Source organism: Anthonomus grandis, chromosome 1, assembly GCF_022605725.1.
Source record: "Anthonomus grandis grandis chromosome 1, icAntGran1.3, whole genome shotgun sequence".
Taxonomy (NCBI): Eukaryota; Metazoa; Arthropoda; class Insecta; order Coleoptera; family Curculionidae; genus Anthonomus; species Anthonomus grandis.
Genome location: NC_065546.1, coordinates 42,028,862 through 42,043,359, shown reverse-complemented (window position 1 = coordinate 42,043,359; position 14,498 = coordinate 42,028,862). Strand labels below are relative to the sequence as shown.

Sequence of the window (14,498 nt, the reverse complement as noted above, 5' to 3'; positions counted from 1 at the left end):
TTAGAAAGACGACGATGGAATAATTGCCTTTAATACAACATAATATTCGTATTTGTTAATTCCAAGCTGAATCAAACTTTCTCTTTTATCGTAACCATAAAAATAGAGTAAAAATTTGACCAAAATCCAAAAAGTTTGAAGAAATATTCTTAGGAAGTTCGTAAAACCACAACATCCTTTGAACATTCAGTTAAATTTAAACTAGATGTTTCTGGAATCAAAAGCTTCTTAAAAGAATGATCGTGAAATGTCAAACATGAGTAAGTTTTCATGTAGTTTTGATAATTTGTGAGACTAATATTTAGTCCTATGCATTTTGGGTTTCTTAAACGTCAGTATGACCTAAATTCCACTGGTAAAAAATACGTTGCAAGCTCATGTCAAATTGCCAAACCAGTGAAGGTAATTATTAAAATCAACTGATAAAATCAAATTATTTAAGAAAAATATGGTACAAGTACAAAACTTTAAGGAAACAGATAATTTGTTCACACCGCCCTACGGTTTTTTTTATCAAGTTCCGCGTGTCGACTTTTCCATCGGAAAATTTTAACATTTTCCTCCTTTTCTTTCGAGCCGCGACGTCAACGGGATTTTTCATTTCCCCATCCCGAACGGCTTTTCCGTCATTACCGGGCCTGGGCTGGCTAATGGAATTTCCAATTGATTGTTCACTGGCGCTTTTTTCCAATTTTTTTCGTATTTATACATACCGTTTCCAATCTGGTATCGATCATCATCGCCTCGAATTTGTAGCGGATATTAACCGAGTTTAACCGGTTTGTTTCTAAAATTTCCTTGAAATCTTTATTTTTCAATTGATAATGGAAATCCTGTATGACATATTTGGTTCAAATTTGCCAACAATTTTAATTCTTATTATTTGTAATGTCATCCCTATTCAGTTGTCAACAGAAGCCTTATAGAGAGCACATTGAATCAAGGTCTTGTGATTATTAGGCAGGCGTATTTCTGTTTTGCCTCAATATGTTAGGTTAGGAGTGTGCTTTTGATGCTCGAATGTCGAAATATTTATTGGTGAACGACTTGCAGACAGGAAACTGAACCGCAAAATTAAAATATTTATTCGCAAAATGTATTAGTGAGCATCTTGTGTTTCACCGCGGAATATTAAATAAATGACCCAAATTTGGGACTGTCAACAAAAGCCTTATAGGCCGCACATTTTCTTATGATTAGGCAGCCACAGGTATTTGGTTTTACCATAATATTTTTAGGTTAAATATGTTGTTTTCAGGGTTGAATGTCAAAATGCTTTTTGGTGAAAAACACAGAACCGCAAAATTGATATTGATCTTTTTAAGAAAAAAATAGCTTTATAATCCGGCTTTCTATAAGTTTAAGTATTTGGAAGTAATCGTAAAAGCTACTTATAATCAGGTGCAATCGACAAGCTTTCCTAAAACTGCAATTGAAAATACTTGTTTCTTTAATTTTATTGTACAGAAAGTAAAATTATTCTTTGTAATGCCTTGCCCTGCGTTGCCAAAAAACCTCAAAAAATACATTTGAAGTTGAAGTGAAGATTCCAGGCCGAAAGTTTTATATAAATAAAAGGTTTCCAAAAATACAGCTCTGGCACTTCTGTAAAGTGAGTACTTTCCGCATGGTAGTAGAAAATAAATATTTATGTAACCAGTGTGTAAAATGAGCCTTTTTTTATGAATGGGATATTAGACAATACCCATGAATAAGAAAAGGGTAATTTACACCCTTGTAACACACAAAATATTGTTTCCTACCGAAGAAACCATTAAAAAAAATCAAAAATACCAAATTACTACTTACTTACGCACTAATACGCACTAGTAAAAAGACTTTTTTAGGCATTAGTGCGTAAAAAATGAAACTAGCTATAAACCATGGGCACTATAGCTAACTATAAACCATGGGAAGTATGTAAAGTTAGTACTTTATGTACGGTAGTAGAAAAAATTATTTATTAATTCATAACCCATTAAAAAACTTATAAAAACTAGACGAGAGAGAAAAATTTAAAGAGAGAGATAATTAGTAAAGGTAGATATTTTTCAAGAAAAAGAAAATATAAGAAGAAATTAAAAAGTAGAAGAATTAAACACTTGATGGTTTAACAAATCATACTAGGAAACTTTAAAAGAAAGTTGTTAAAGTTAAAAGTTGATTAATAAATGTCTAAGCGAGCTGGAAATTGGCTTAAAATATTAAAACGCCATTAACTGCCTATACTATTTAAATGCCCCTTTACCCAACAATTAATTAAAAATAATGCCAAAGAGCAGGTAGACGAAGTGGGAAATAGATATATAATAAAGAGCAGATATAAGAGAATAAGAAAAGAAGAAAAAAATAACAGAAAATTTCATTTAAATAGAAAATAGCAACTAAAGAATGACAAAATCCTATGATAATACAGCAAATTCAAAACAAAAGTTCATCAATATTTTTAAAATTTAAGAAATTATTGATTTTTCAACAACCATTTAATCAAACTCTTCTTTGGATTTGATGCTGGCAGTTCAAATGCTTTTTAAGCATTTTTAATTGAAAAATTCAGATTTGGAAAAAACCAGAATTCCAAAAAAAATTAAAATGTTTTTGTTTTGTTCATTTATACATAATAAACACCAATTATCAATCGTTTACGAGAAAGTCTTGTATACAGCACGTAGAACTATCATTATTGCCAAATTTCGCGTTTAATGTGCTGTTTATAAGCCTTGCTTGTATCGGGTGTGAAATTGAAAACTTCCCCTTTAATAACTTTCTCACAGTTGAAAATATGAAAAATTGGAAAGGTTTGCAGAAATAGTTAAACTTGCCTGCATGGAGATTTTGGTTTTCAGGCTAATGTTTACCAAAAACTATTGTATTGGGTCGAAAAATACGTTGTATCTTATTAAATGCCGTTACTGGTCCTTTAATTTACTGAAAGAAACTTGACAGGTGATCTGTACCTTAATTTTCTGGAAGAGTCTATTGATCCTCTTATCGCACATGAGCAATAAACTGAAATTTATACAGAGAGTACTTCAGTTTTACAGGAGGATTTGTTAACTTTCCAGTAGGAGGGTACTCGTCTACATTATTTTCTTCCCGTCTGATGGTGATTGAACGAGAGATTTCCGAAGTTGGCAAGAGGGGACTAATTGAATAGCCTCCAAAATCGGATTTAACACTCTTAGACTTCTTTTCTTTGGGCACATCTTTAATTAATCTTAAACCAATTGTTTTTTTTTTAACCTCCTCAGACCCCAGGTATCATATATGATACCTGAGGATTTAATTTTTTTTTCGGCGCGCTGAAGCAATTAGCCGTCAGTTCCCGATGGTATCATAAATGATACATAGCCAAATATATGCGCACACATTTTTATTTCGCCGACGCACGCTGTATAGTGGAGTAAAAACGGTGGAAAAATACTAAAAAAATTTTTTTAAGGTATAACCACATGAAACCTATACAGGATCATTGATTGGGCCCCTGTGCATAAGAAATAACCAATTACGACATATTTTGTGGGGTCAGAAATTTTTTATCCCGAAAAATGTCAATAAATTGTCAAAATGTTATATTTATGTTTTTTTACACATACCACGCGATAACTTCGAAACTAATTAGCTTATAAACATGAGATTTTTTTATCAATTGGAGACATACAGGCGGTTCTAACAGTACTAATTCATGTCCCTTGGTGAGCTTATTTTTTCTTGGATAATAGAGTAAACTCAAAATTTTACTTTTATTGCTGCATGATTTTCGGTAAGCGGGAAACTTTTTTGTTTTAAGGAATTTTACCATAGTATCTGCATTTAAATTAAATAAGAGATATTGAAAAAGTTTTTAAAGTAAAAACCAACCTTCTATGACAAATACTTTTAGAGCTATCGTCGCTTAAAATATTAACACAGGGACGCGCGGCGATGCGCAATATACTTACTTGGAGATGCCCACAAGGCCCGTTTGGGTAATCTCCTGACTAATTTGGCGATTCGATAATTTTTTTTATTAGGAACGCAGACTGCACTGGAAATACACTTATATTTTTAATATTAAGTTAAAACAGGAAATTGCAAAAACAAAAAAAGAACATAAATTGAAAAGATTTAGATTTCTTCAGACTCTGAATCTGACGAGCTTAGTTCTTCATCTTGTGGTCTGTTACTACATATTGCGTATTTACATTCGTCACAACATTTTAATCCTTGAGCTAAACACGTGCACCTATTATTGTTGCAATTTTTGTCGCAACACCGAATTGACAATGCTTTTCTTACTTCATTGGGGATCGGATCTTGTATTGCTGATATTGGTCTCCAGTAAGTTTCATCATTTTTCCAACCATATTCACGAGGATCTTCCAAAATTATTTCTTTGACATGAGAATTATACCATATTTTTAATTGGTATATACATCTAAAAAAATGGAACATTAATATCTAACATATGTAATAAATTCATTCTATCGTTTAGTACCTTCTTAAATGTTGCTTAAAGCATCATTTGTAGGAGGCAATTCTGAGGCTGATCGATTTGACTCTTTTGTTAAATGCACCCTTAGTTCATTAAGAGTTTTAATAGATGTGTTTTTTATTTTTATATAGATACAATAAATACATTTGGCCCAAATTTATTGCTTCATCTTCAAGCAAAAATGGCAGATTTTCGAGCCCCTTTAAATTATCGATGTTTTTGTATAAAATGTCGAATGCTGATTTTTTACCTATTTTAAATAGTGCACAAGTAGTATCACATCCAGTTAAACAATGAATACTTAATAATTTTTTACAAACTTCTTCTCCCAAATTATTAGCTTCGTTGCCTTCATTTTCGACAATTTGGGACGCATGCTCAAGATTTTGTAGGCTAGTGTGAGATTTTCTACAAAGTAGATGATATTTAACAAGTTTTTTCTTTGTTAAAATATCATCCTTTTCGCCCAATATATTCTTTGCACAATTGTCTTGTCTTTTTTCTGCAGCACTTATTAATGTTTTTAAGCCCTGGATTGTAGGATTTTGAACTACCAGTTTGTAACTGTTGCTTACAGTTTCTCCACAAATTAAACACTCCATAATCAAACAATGTACAATTATTTAAATATTAAATAAATTAAACACAATTTAAAGAACTTGAAGCGCGTAATGAACTGAACGCATGAACCAACAGAAAAATCATAGAAAGAATCAATAGTATCATAGAATCATACTATTACACGCAAAACAACAGTATTCCACGTAACCGACTTATATTAGGAACGCATACGTAACGGCCAAAAAGTGCACTACACGGGCGCGCGAATAATTACAATTAAAATTACAAATGCCGATATCTTGAAAATCTGTGTGTCACAGACGGTTGGTTTTTATGTTAAAAACTTTTCTAGTATCTCTTCTTTAATTCATACGCAGATACTATGGTAAAATTCCTGGAAACAAAAAAGTTTCTCGCTTACCGAAAATCATGCAGCAATAAAAGTAAAATTTCGGGTTTACTCCATTCTCCAAGAAAAAATACGCTAATCAAGGGACTTGAATTAGCACTATTATGACCGCCTATATATCTCCAATTGATTAAAAAAAACGTAATGTGTAGATTTTTATTAGTTTCAAAGTTATCGCGTGGTATGTGTAAAAAAACATAAATATAACATTTTGACAATTTATTGACATTTTTCGGGATAAAAAATGTCTGACCCCTCAAAAGATGTAACTAGTTATTTTACATGCACAGGAACCTAACTAATAATCCTGTAAAGGTTTCATGTGGTTATACTTTAAAAAATTTTTTTCGAGAAGGAAGCGACTTCTTTTCTTGTTTTTACTCTTGTACTGTTTAGTAGTGGTGAGGTTAGGTTAGTGTATTGTACCAAAATAAGAGTAAGTAATATTGTTCTTTCTTTTTTATTGTTATATATTGACGGCAGGTAGCACATAGAACATGTGTAATAAAAAAATTCTCTCTTAGTAATCTAATCGTGCCGCAAATGGTAGATTTAGTAAAGGTATCACCAGTGATATCTTGGGTCTCTAAGACTACAAAAATAAATGAATTGCTAGGAATTTGTGTGTTTAATATAAAATCATATTTTGGGTTTTTTTAATTATTTGCCTTGTTGAACATCATTATTTCGTCACTCGTCTATGAAATAATTTTTAGGGGCCTTAACCAGCTGCGAGCTAGAAGAATAAGTTCTTAATCTGGACCTAGACCAATCAGATATCGGCGATTTATCGTCGGATAGTAGGGATGAAGTAGATGTGGACTTGGATTTGGTTAATATTAACCTTGAACATCAGGGTGGATTAGAAAGTATAGAGGATATGGAGATGGCAGAAAATATGAGTGATTCTTCGGATGACGAGCCTCTTGCCCATTATTTACCAGGCTATGAAAAAAGTTGGTCCCGTGTCCGGGAATTTGAACCATTTCAGTTTAACTTTAAAAACGAGAACATTTCCACTCAATTAAATCAACCAAGTATGTACCTAAGAAAATACATTTCTGATACTTTCTTTGAACAAATGGCACTTTTCTCAAATATGCGTGAGGTTATTGAGACAGGCCGTTCCCTTGAAACTTCTGAATATGAATTGCAAAAATTCTTTGGAGCTTCCATGTTGATTGGAATTGTCTATCGATGGTCTACCGAGAATAAGGATGTACTGGGCGCGAAGTACAAGAGTACCCATTGTTTCAGACACAATTTCAAGAAATCGGTACTTTATATTGCGATCACGGGTAAAAATTGTAGAAGAGCAGAGGTTACCAATGAAGAAAAAATAATAGATAGAATAAAACAGTTTTAATAGATGAACAAATGATTTCTTTTCATGGCCACGTAAAAATGCGACAATTTGTTAGGGGTAAGCCAAATCCAGTGGGATTATTCCTCAAGCAGATTGCGAGCAAAGTGATTCTGATGAAGAGCAGGTAACGCCCCGAAAACAAAGGGAAATTCAGCCTATTCCAGATAGAAGAGAGAGGAAGCAGGGAAACACTAATCTACCAGTATTTGCCAAACACGACCAGAAATCCAGATCAAAATGTCGATATCCGAAATGTGGTAAATTGACATTTGCTAAGTGTGCCTCATGTGACGTATATCTTTGCTGCTCCGTTGAGCGAAACTGTTTTGCTCTATTTCACCAATAAAGTTTTTTTTTGAAACTTTTTTTGTATTTATTTAAACCCAAGGTATCAAGGTACTATAAGATACCTTACTTTTTACAGTAAAAAACAAAAAAAAATATTTTTTTTTGATATTTTGTTGTTTTTTGGGCCCAACACTTTACAAAAAAGTACGTGTTTTAAAAAGATATGTTTTCATTTCACCTTGGGTCTGACGAGGAGAAAACACAATTTAGAATGTCAGTCGATTGCCAGTGAAGTTTCCTGAAATGTTAGAGAAAGTTTATTATTGTTGATAGGAAAATGGACATTTTCAACAAATTATAAGATAGTGCGTAAGTAGATCCCGCGTCTATTATTGTAAAAATCTCTCTTCCGCAAAAAAAAACGTAATTTTTGTCTAAAATTGTCAATAAATAGAAAATTAATTCTTTATGCAACTTTGAAACGCGATTATTCCGAAACCTCTACACAAAAGGCAACAGAATTTAGGAAACCACTGAAAAAACAATTGAACGCCCTTTAAAATGATGTGCTGCTTGACTCCATGTCCATTTAAGATGTTAAGGGTGACATCTATCCCTCCTAGCGGGTTAAAACAAGAAGGCTGCAAATATTCATCCGTATCCCCCATACAAATAACGTTTACGTTAAGTCCGATTTCTTATATTTGTAACTGCATGAAATATATTAAGGCTGAGAAGTTTTTAAATTTTCATTCGAAAATTATGCGAATCAGAGGGAAATTATTATTTTGGAACCGCGAAACTCACTTTCTGTAAAAATTTTAAATGTAATTGATTATAACTCAATGGCAATAATGAGAGTGCCGGCTATGACTTTCTCATATACCTTCATATATACAGTGTGTTAATAAAGTATGTAGAAAAACTTTAAACTTTATGCTCTAGCTTGAAATTAAAAGAAATGATATATTTTACGTATAATTTATAGTTTGTATTGTTGTCGTTTCTTTTCAAAAATACGAGATATTAGTATTTCCATCCACTTGTAAAACGAGCCTCAACTTGTAAAACATACAATATGGCACACAGATAGGTTATACCAACTGCTCAGTTTAGATTAGATTCTTAGAACATTGAATACACTAGAATTAACATTGGCTGCTTTGGATTAAGCACAACATCTATACGGGCGGCAGGAGGGACATTTTGTTGATAAACATGCTTATTATTCTATATTGCCTGCCGTTCGCGGATGTTTTATTACTTATTCAGGATCAATCTGTAACTAGTTCAATCAATCCTTGGACTCTCATTAGAATTTTGACTTCTGGACTTGCGCAGTAGATTTTTAATGACATATTTGATGTACGTCTACTCTTTTTGTCTTTATTTTCTGATAACTGGAGCCTATTTTATTTTATTTTAGAATTTAAAACTAATAATAGTTACTATTACAAATAATATTTGCTTGCCCTACTGTTTTTTCATTAGTTTTATGGGTGGTTTGTTACTTAAATAGTAATTCCTGTTTAATTAAATCGATTTTGTTTTAGATTAGTTGTCCATGATAAAATTACCATGTCTGATAATTTGAGTTCCAGTGATGAGGACTTGGAGATCCTCTTAGAAGTTACCGATGTTCCCAAAAATGTTGGATATTTGATTTATGAGATAGCACTGACGAATGAACTGTGAACTGGTAGACGATTTGCTGCATCCCCATATTATAAAGAACAAAAAGGAGACTCAGAAAAAATTTTGGCAGTCCCTGAATCGTTGAAATAAATTCCGAACCGGTTATGAATCATGCATGCGCATATCCTTAAAGGATAAAGAGTTCCTGACTGAGAAAACTGTTTGTCACTGCGAAAAACTAAGGTTTTTTTTTGTAAAAATTAAAAATTAAAGAATTAAAAGGTTAAGTTCCAAAGGATTTGAATAAAACTTATTTTTGTAATATATAATAAATATCTTAACGGATTTGAGATGGTTGCAAATCTCTACAGAAGAATGTTTTTTTATTAAAAATTATTGAGTTAGATGTTGTAAACGGCTATAACTACCAAAAGATATGAATAAAACTTTTCCTTATAACCGTTAGGAGTTACATAACCCTTTATATTTTTTAACATCTAACAATTCAATATTTTTTGAAAAAAGATTAAATGAAATCCTTTGGGAGCCTTTTTCATTTCTTTAACATTTGACTTTTTAAGTAATTTCCACACAAAAACTTTATTTTGTAGAGATTTATAACAACTATAAATTGATTTAGTCCTTGATTGTTAATATCTGGACAAAAAAATATAAAAATTCCTTGGGAATTTCAGGAGATACGGGCATTATATCGATTAAATAACAGCGGGCGCGGACTATAAATAGATTGCTGGCAAATGACATATGGTGCGTTCTAGACTTTGGTAGACTATATCTAAAGAAACATCACAAAGTGGCAACATCAGATACGTCCATTGTAAACATAGAGGTATTCTAGGTTGCCAAGTTGTTTTTTTTTCATTAATTTTTTTTGTCAGGAATCTTTTTTATTCTTAAAAATTTTGTTGATTACTCTCAAAGTATATATTGTTAGTTAGCAAATAAACAAAACTTTTAAACAGTAAATTTTTTACCTGTTACAAAATACAACACATTAAAAAAATATGTAGTGGATTATATATTGAATGAAAAATTGGAAAGTCGAGTTGACATAATTGTGTGAGAGATGGTGATCTCAAACAACCTGGCCTATGGTTTGCAGCTAAGCTTATTCTAGGCATTCAATGTTCTAAGAATAGATTTCATTATTTTGAACTTTACTTGCATTTCCTTAATAATATTGCTCGTGCTCGAAAACAAAGCCGTTAGGGACCATGTTCATATGAATATTTTGTCTTCAAATCAACGAATGATTCGATCGTTAAAGTTTGGTTACATATTTTATTAACACCCTGTATATACATTTAAAAATTTATAATATGTTTTTTTTTGAAATACAAACTACCACCGATCTCAAAAGCCAATCTGGAAATATAGAATTTACAAACCCAAAAGCGAAATAACGATGCTCCACGGGTTTATCGGGCGCCGTGAATGATAGCGACGGTAACGGCGAAATCGGAAAAGGACATTCGGGCCGGCAGTCCGGGAAGGAAGGGACTCTTTCCTGTTCCGGGAGCCCAATCAGACATCTGAAGATAATTGATAACCAGCGACATCGACGACGACTTTCAAAATGAACTTCAGTGATTTTATTAGTTTAAATGGAGCACTAGTTGACCTATAGAGTGAAAATTACTTTTTTTTTAATGACCTTAATAGTATATTGAAAGGCATAGAAAACCGCAAAACAGAGTTTTAACACACAATTCTATTTAACTATACACTACAAATTAATGTTTAATTAATAAAAACAGTAATGTCAGCGGCTCGTTGGTCTAGGGGTATGATTTCCGCTTAGGGTGCGGGAGGTCCCGGGTTCAAATCCCGGACGAGCCCAGAACTTTTTTTTTAATTAAATATGCTATTTTACCCATCATAGCACGAATTAGTGTGTAAGACATTGAAAGATTAGCATTTTTTATTTTCAGTACATGTGTATACAGGGTGTCTCACAATCAACGTCACAGGCTGTAACTTTTTTATTTTTAAATATAAATGTTTTTAAGAAAATGTATTTTTAATAGTTATAGGACCACTACCCAAAATTAACTTAAAAAAACTACTCCCGACAAATTCATCCCCTAAAAACCACCACAACTTTTTTTGCAAACGACACCTTTTCCTTCTTCTAATGTTTGGAATGCTTGTAAAATTATTAATGTATTTTTATAAAAAAATCATGTGTTAACATCAACGTAGACACAGAATATCTTTTATTGATTCATCTCACTCATGCCTTTGTAAAAAACTTTATCAAATCTTCAAGTTATTAATATTTTCAAACAAGTTAAAAAGTATTTGCCAATTAGGCTCCAAATATTATTGACAATAGTAAAAAATTATCAGCATCATAGTGTATTTTTCAATTTGTAAACAAATAATTTAACTTGGTCTTCAGTATAAAATATTTAGATATAAAGTATTTTTTTTTTAAACTTATGACCAAACACATGCATTCTTTAAATTGGCAATATCCGTTTGGTATTTTTAATATTCAGTTTTGTTGCCTTTTTGTCTAGGGCATCCACATTTTAGTTTCCTAGTTTCCGCTATTGTCTTGTATAATGCCGCAACAATGTGCTATATTACGTAAGAATAATTTTGTGTAGAAGCATCCTACAAGCTAAAAAAACAAAACAAAATACAATTTCAAAAATTGACAAAACAATGGACAAAATTAAACACAAGAAGACAAAACTTTTTGAACATACTTGAATTAAAGATAACTAAATAAAACAATCAATTACTAAATAAAGGTAAACTTGTTGACAAAACTAGAGAAGAAAAAAGGAAAAAAAAACTTTCCAACATGTCCAAGGTTAAAACCTATCATCCAGGTTATAATATGCCTTAGCCAATAAAAGCGTCTTTAATTCTCTTTTAAATTTCTTAACATCCGATATATGTCTAACACATAGAGGAACATGATTGTAAATTTTTTTACTTATGTAAATTAATGAGTTTTTGGTAAGGGAATAGGTAGGGGAACATCATTTACACGACGACTCAAATGGCCAGTGTCAGAGGGTAGTTTGGGAATTTTGTGAATAAGAGCAGCCGTTTCTAAGACAAAGAGTGAAAAAAGAGTTAGGATTTTTTCAGAAATGAAGAGGGGTTTGCAAGAATCTCTTAACTTAGCAGAACACAGGTATCTAACTGCTTTTTTTTGAATAACAAAGACAATGTTAAGTAGCCACTTATTGGTTAAACCCCAAAAAGGCAAGCCATACCGAAGATGAGATTCAATCAGTGAAAAGTACACTGAACGTGCAACCACCCCTCCCAGCTCTTGTTTTGCCATTCTTACTGCAAAACATCCAGAAGATAATTTCCCAGCTAAGTGTAAAATATGATCTTCAAACCGAAGGCGACCATCAATGGTAATTCCTAGGAACTTGCAGCACTCTTTATTCTGCAAGAGGGAATTTTCGTCAAACATCAGACCCTGAACATCGCACTTAAACCCCATAATAGACGTCTTTCTTACATTAAACACGAGCCTGTTGGAAGCACACCACCCTGATAAAATCTGAAGGTCTTCAAGGATACAAGTCTTAATATAATCAGAATTTTTATGGCTCCATAGTATGGTGGTATCATCAGCAAACTGAACCACCTTGCCCTGCAGTTTCAATGAACTCAAGTCATCCACATACAGTAAAAATAACAGTGGTCCCAACACTGAACCCTGGGGAACGCCGCATTTTAGGGATCTAGAAGCAGACAAACGCCCAGACACTGTAACCTTCTGAGTACGATTTGATAGATAGGACTCAAGCCATCGCAATGCTACGCCCCTAAAACCATATTTGTCGAGCTTAGATAACAGTATTTCATGATCCACACAGTCAAATGCTTTGGATAAATCACAAAACACTGCCGCCGACGACTGTCCAGAATTTAAGGACACATAGACGCTCTCCAAAAAGCCAAAAACAGCATCATGAGTCCCTTTACCGGCTTGAAATCCAAACTGATTTGCAGACAAAATGCCATTATGATGTAAAAAGGACAAAATTCTGCTTTTTGCAAGTTTTTCAACTATCTTGGAGAGGGTAGACAAAATAGAAATGGGACGGAAATTACAAGGCTGATCCAAATCTCCACCCTTATGAAGAGGGATAACCACTGCCTCTTTTAAACATGAAGGAAAAATGCCAATATGTAAAGAATTGTTTATGGCAGAAACTAAAGCATTTAAGGCTGAAATCAGGCAAAAAGAGTAACAACCTCGAAGATATCCCATCAGCTCCAGATGATTTATGGTTTTTTAGGCGTTTGATTTCATTTTTTACTCAAAAAATGAAGTAGAAATGGTTTACCGAGAACATGTTCCTAATCGTCCTACATCCTCATATAAGCCGTTTTCAAGAGTGAAGGAACAAATGCGCACCATATTATTTCCAAATTTAAAACATTCTCATCAAATGACAGCGAGAAATGAGAAAAATATTATATCTGTGTTGGCTTATGTTGCAGGAAATCCAGATGTTTCCACTCGCATTATCACAAAATAATGGAACATTGCAAGAAGTAGCATTTAGCGAATTCTTTGACGACACTTTAAAATCCACCTAATACAATCCCGAAGTTTTCTCACAAATCTGTTGGTCTGATGAATGTAGACTTCATAATAATGGGATAGTTAATATACATAATGCACATTATTGATCTGAGAACAATCCGTGATGGATAATGGAAACGCGTTTTCAAACTATAATTGGCATAAACGTGTGGCCCGGTGTATTTATTGGATATTTTATTGGACCGGACCTTTGTAAAGGTATGAGGGTGGTCCCAGAAGTACCCGGCCTAACCTAGAGATGTCGGTAGTAGTTTGAAAAATATCAGTGTATTAGAAAGTATACAATCTATAAAGCATATTTTTCAAGTTTGAAGACGCCACGTTGTTTAGTATTTCTTTGGCAGCCATCAATAGTCACCGTTTTCAGTGAATTTGTGAAAATGGAGAAAATTGGTCATCGTTATGTGATACAATACTTTTATTTGAAAGGCCTCAGCTGTCCAACCAATATAAAAGCTGAACTGGATTCTACTCTGGGTGAGTCTGCTCCTTCGTGAACAACAGTAAAATATTGAATAGCAGAGTTTAAACGAGGCCGTACGAGCTGCCAAGACGAGCATCGCAGTGGTCGACCAAATGAGCTGACGACTCCAGAAATTTGAAAGAAAATTCACAAAGTGGTACTGGATGATCGTCGACTGAAAGTGCGCGAGCTAGCGGACATAGTAGGCATTTCAAAAAGTGCGGTACATCGCATATTAACTGAAAATTTTGACATGAGAAAGCTGTGTGCAAGACGGGTACCGTGTTTGCTTACACTCGAGCAAAAACAGTGTCGTGAAGATGTTTCAATTGAATGTTTAGCGAAATTGAATAGCAACAAAGCAGAATTTTTGCATCGTTTTTAAAACGTGGGTCCATCACTTCACACCCGAGACAAAAGAACCATCAAAACAATGGACTCAAAAGGGAGAACCGGCTCCAAAGAAGGCGAAAACCGTTTCATCTGCAGGCAAGGTCATGGCGTCGGTTTTTTGGGATGCGCGAGGGATAATTTTCATTGACGATCTTGAAAAAGGTAAAACTATCAACGGCGAGTATTATGCAAACTTATTGCAACGTTTGAGCGAAGAAATCAAGCAAAAACGGCCGCATTTGGTTAAGAAGAAAGTGTTGTTTCATCAAGACAATGCACCAGCAAATCCGTTATTGCAAT

At 33.2% G+C, this 14,498-nt stretch overlaps 1 protein-coding gene and 1 non-coding gene across 4 annotated transcripts in view; one reads left to right on the top strand and one right to left on the bottom strand.

Moving 5' to 3' along the window:
* The window catches only part of LOC126749639 (DNA-binding protein D-ETS-3), a 179,338-nt gene that overhangs the window by 49,106 nt on the left and 115,734 nt on the right, over positions 1–14,498 (bottom strand). The window lies entirely within an intron of this gene.
* Trnap-agg (transfer RNA proline (anticodon AGG)) lies at positions 10,522–10,593 on the top strand. The gene has a single exon. It is a non-coding gene; the product is annotated as a tRNA-Pro (tRNA).